The sequence below is a fragment of the Etheostoma spectabile genome, unplaced genomic scaffold, assembly GCF_008692095.1.
Source record: "Etheostoma spectabile isolate EspeVRDwgs_2016 unplaced genomic scaffold, UIUC_Espe_1.0 scaffold00006765, whole genome shotgun sequence".
Lineage (NCBI taxonomy): Eukaryota > Metazoa > Chordata > Actinopteri > Perciformes > Percidae > Etheostoma > Etheostoma spectabile.
Genome location: NW_022603421.1, coordinates 7,605 through 12,476, shown reverse-complemented (window position 1 = coordinate 12,476; position 4,872 = coordinate 7,605). Strand labels below are relative to the sequence as shown.

The 4,872-nt window shown below is 43.2% G+C and overlaps 2 non-coding genes across 2 annotated transcripts; one reads left to right on the top strand and one right to left on the bottom strand.

Moving 5' to 3' along the window:
• Window positions 1-1,910: 1,910 nt before the first annotated feature.
• Window positions 1,911-1,982, bottom strand: trnae-cuc (transfer RNA glutamic acid (anticodon CUC)). The gene has a single exon. It is a non-coding gene; the product is annotated as a tRNA-Glu (tRNA).
• A 973-nt stretch (window positions 1,983-2,955) lies between these two features.
• Window positions 2,956-3,072, top strand: LOC116678244 (U5 spliceosomal RNA). Its single transcript, XR_004329204.1, has one exon. It is a non-coding gene; the product is annotated as a U5 spliceosomal RNA (small nuclear RNA).
• Window positions 3,073-4,872: the final 1,800 nt, after the last annotated feature.

Sequence of the window (4,872 nt, the reverse complement as noted above, 5' to 3'; positions counted from 1 at the left end):
GTTCTTGCTGCCAGGGTTGGTCTCTGTCTTAAAGGGCTGAGGATGAATACTACGTTTCTGTCTTAAAGGGCTGAGGATGAATACTACGTCTCTGTCTTAAAGGGCTGAGGATGAATACTACGTCTCTGTCTTAAAGGGCTGAGGATGAATACTACGTCTCTGTCTTAAAGGGCTGAGGATGAATACAACGTCTCTGTCTTAAAGGGCTGAGGATGAATACTACGTCTCTGTCTTAAAGGGCTGAGGATGAATACTGCGTCTCTGTCAACCATCTTCATGTGTTCATCACGTCTGCCTGTGATGAAGAGTGTTAATGTTCAACCTTTCTCTCACTGATTTTAATCAGAAATACTTTATTGATCCCCGAAGGGAAACTTTGTGTTACAGTTGCACAAATAGTAGAAATACAAATAAAGAAAAAAAGAAATACAAGGAGTGTGGATATTTACATAGTTAAAGGATTATTATGATACAGTATTTACATAATTAACATAATTAAGGTGTTGCAATGGTGAAAAGTAATAATAATAATAATAATAGTAGCAGTTGAGTATTGCAAATATTACAAGCCAGTGTTATTGCACAAAACAGATAATATTGTCCAGTTTCAACCTCTCTAAGTGTCTGTGTGTCAGACACTTAGAGCGAGGAGTTATAAAGTTTGATGGCCACAGGCAGGAATGACTTCCTGTGGCGCTCTGTGGTGCATTTTGGGAGAATGAGTCTATCACTGAAAGTGCTCCTGTGATTTAGCAGCAAGCCATGGAGTGGGTGCAAGACACTGTCCAAGATGGCATATAGTTTGGACAGTGTCCTCCTCTCAGACACCACCAACAGAGAGTCCAGATCCACCCCCACAACGTCACTGGCCTTGTGGATCAGTTTGTTGAGTCTGTTGGCGTCCGCTAACCTCAGCCTGCTGTCCCAGCATGCAACAGCAAAGAGGATAGCACTGGCCACCACAGACTCATAAAACATTTTCAGCATTGTCCTGCAGATGTTGAAGGACCTCAGCCTCCTCAGAAAATAGAGACGGCTTTGGCCCTTCCTGTAGAGGGCTTGAGTGTTCTTGGCCCAGTCCAGTTTATTGTCTAAGTGCACTCCCAGGTATTTGTAGTCCTCCACAATGTCAACACTGACTCCCTGGATGGAAACAGGTCTCACTGCTGCCTTGGCTCTCCTTAGATCCACCACCAGCTCCTTGGTCTTTGTCACGTTGAGCTGTAGATGGTTCTGCTCACTCCATGTGACAAAGTCCCCCCCCCCACAGCTCTGTACTCAGCCTCGTCCCCCTCGCTGATACATCCAACCACAGCAGAGTCATCAGAAAACTTCTGAAGATGGCAGGACTCTGTTTGGTAGTTGAAGTCTGTGGTGTAGATGGTGAAGAGGAATGGCGCCTCGCTAGAGCTTCAGAAGGCAGGACATGACAGATTACACATCTGTCACATAGTCAGTTTGTATTCTTAAATACCAAGTCTCTTGCTGTTCCTTGACTAGTTGGCCCCCCCTGCTCTGCATCGATCCAGGTAAGTAGAAAGCAATCTGTTATGCACCTTTGTATTGCACTAAAATGTCCACATTTGGAATTGAATCCAACAATAACATTACTTGACACTCACATACATTGGTTTTCAGGTAAAAAATGTAGGTCAGGGGTTTAGTTACTGTTTGAAAAAGGAAAATAATTGTTAGATGAATTATGATATAATTGCAGATGAAGTATTTATGACCCATCAAAGACAACAAAAGGATACATCAGTTGTCGGGGGGCTGATTTAAAGGAAATGATACTCTTTAAAAGTGTTGGGGTTCTAGCGTTAAACTAATGAGGAAGAATTTGACATATCTAAGTTAACTAAAAAGTTTCTCTTTCAAATGTTACATCTGTATCTGTCAAGTCCTGACCATTCCCTGACCGGGAATTGAACCCGGGCCGCGGCGGTGAGAGCGCCGAATCCTAGCCACTAGACCATCAGGGAGTCACAGCTATCAAGTTTGTCTTTGTAGATCTGAGTTTCCTTGCAATTACGTTGCACTATTTTGTCTAATTGCTTAGGTCATAATATTTCCAGAGACTTAATTTCTTTCAGGTGGTTAATAGTTATGGTCAAATGAAGCTTCATTAAGCTTTCTGAACAATGTTCGTCATTTTCTGAATGCATTCACTCAGTAGTGTTTTATTATTGGTTGTGCATCTGTGATTGCCCTAGAGGTCTCTCAGTCCAACACCTCTCCCGCTCATCTTTGTTAGTTTTACTCTGTCCAGCATAAATCACTGACACCATACCTCACACCCATCCATGCATACACATTCACCACTGACTAAACTGACTACCACCATCATTGAATTATCATTTCTTTTGTTGTAGTAATATAATCGCATTTCCTTCAACCTTTGCACACGGTCTTTTGTCCTGGCCTTTTTGGGGTCATGACAAAGCATCTAGGGTCAGTCTTAGCCTTTGTGTGAGTACAAATTCCAAAAACATTGTTTTTATTGAGATTAAAGACCAAATTGTTAGTATTTCTTAAATTTTCCCAACCATTGCGACTACTTTCATAGCCTTAGTTTTGATCCATCGACCTCTGGGTTATGGGCCCAGCACGCTTCCACTGCGCCATTCTGCTCCATTTTTTCAGGCCTTCAGGTTCGGGAACCTGTGGCATCCAAGGTTCCAACAGCTTACGGGTAGTAAAGTTAAACATTTGGTAGACCTTGCAACTATCTTTTATGTGAGCTTCCTGATTACTCACACATTGATTATTCACATGTAACACTTGTGATTGGCTGGTGTTTTAAAAAAGGGCATTGTGAGTACAGATATAAACATCAGTAAGGAGTCTACCAAGTTGCCTCTTATCATTTTAGTTTGGACACCCAGTGAGGCTTACCGCGATGGTTTGGACTGGGTCGACTAGGGTTTTCTGCTGCTCTCGAGCAGACGTCAGGACTCACTCTGGTTTCTCTTCATAACGCACAAGTCTTATGCCTTTTACTAAAGACTTCCTTGGAGGGGAACGCCGATGAGTTGAAACTATTTTCGGTGAGCTTTGCTTTATGGCCGAGCCTTTTGTACTTGCTTTTGCTTACCTTTGCTTTTACTCATCAGCTCTGTTTTTATCCCACCCAGAAAAGTGATTTTACACCTGGAACGAGCCATCTTTTATTTCCTGTGGAGGTCCAAGTGGGAATGGGTGCAAAGAAGAGTGATGAAGTAGCCAAAGAACAATGGAGGGAAAGAAGTGCCAAACCTGTTATTGTTTTTAGGGAGCAGATTTATAGCTATACACATAACAGCAGCCACAGTAGTTCATGGCATAGCAGGGCACTGCACGGTATTACAAGGCACCCCAGAGCATAGCAAGATGTAACAGGGCTTTGCAGGATGTGTAGCAGGACCAAAGCGACAGCTGCAATCATGATTTTGGAGCCTCCCTGATCCAAGGAAACATGCTTGGGGGAAAAGAACATAAGGATTCTGTGGAATGACTCGCCAGAGGTAGGTTAGTAACAAGCATTTCTGGGACATGGATGCACACAAATGGAAAGATAAAGGAGAGAGGAGCTCAGTGTGTCAAAGGAAGTCCCCTGGCAGTCTAAAACTATTACAGTGTAACTAAGAGAGACAGGGTAAAGAGAGGAGCCTGGTCGGGCTAGAACTCTCCCCTGCTGGATCGGGCAACACTGCCCTGCCTCCATCTAGTTTTATTATATTATTGACTATATGGTTAATGAATCTGACGACTATGAAGAGAAGCAGAATAGAGAAGGGGTGCCATGTCTGCGGCTATACACCCACCTCCGCAGGTCTAGACAAACGCTGCAACTCCTTTGTCAAGCCAATTCTTGTGAATGTGAATATCTCTGAACGCCTAGAGGGAATCACTTTAAATTTGGCATACATAACCACTTGCAGTTGCGGATGAACTGATTTTGATGTTAGAGGTCAATGGTCAAGGTTACTGTTTCATTACGTCTCCAAAACTGTATATGTATTTCTCCTGAACTGGTAAATTTGGTCAATGTAAAGCCCCAGTGGCCTAAGGGATAAGGCGCTGGCCTCCTAATCCCGGGATTGTGGGTTCATGTCCCATCTGGGGTGATTTTCAGCAAAATGGCGCAGCATAAACGTGCTGGGCCCAGAGGCAGATGGATCAAAACCATCCTCTGCTATCTCTCTTTTTGCTGGTGACACTCTGAAAGGGTGATGCATGAAGAGAGTTTGACCCTCAACATGATTTCCATGGTGAGATAAATCATGATATAACTGCTGGATAGCACCATGAAAAGTAATGTTCTCAAGGAAAATCAAGTTCTGGCAGTTTACTGTCCATTTTGACAAATCGACATTCACTATCCTGTCAGGACCCTGTAGTAAAGCTGACTTTCCAGTGATGTGATTGGTAAGTGGTTGGGCTGTGTACAGGTTTTGATCATATCCATCGGTTGCATGGACTTCAATACCCCGGTTCCACCGCTTGATCGCTGTCTTGTCTTTGTTGTTCGACAACTATTTGGGCTCACACCCAAAGCCAAAAAATTACGCTGCACCTCAAAAGGGCTCTCAAGCACTCCCAGCTTTGCTTTTGCAGAAGAGCGCCTTGTTTTCTTTTAGCTTGGAAAAAGGCTTTATCTTCTGACAAGGTAAACAGATTGCACCACTGTGCTACTCATTAGTGTGTTCACTTCAGTTATGTATTAAAGCACATACTTAGAGCTAATGGCCCTCATTTATCAACTTAACGTAGAAACCAGCGCAGATATGAGCGCAGAAATCCTCTTACGAAAGGCTTCATGTGAAATCCATGAAACGTTCGTATCACACCAATCAGAGCGTAAGAATGATCGTACATTGATAAATGCAGCGG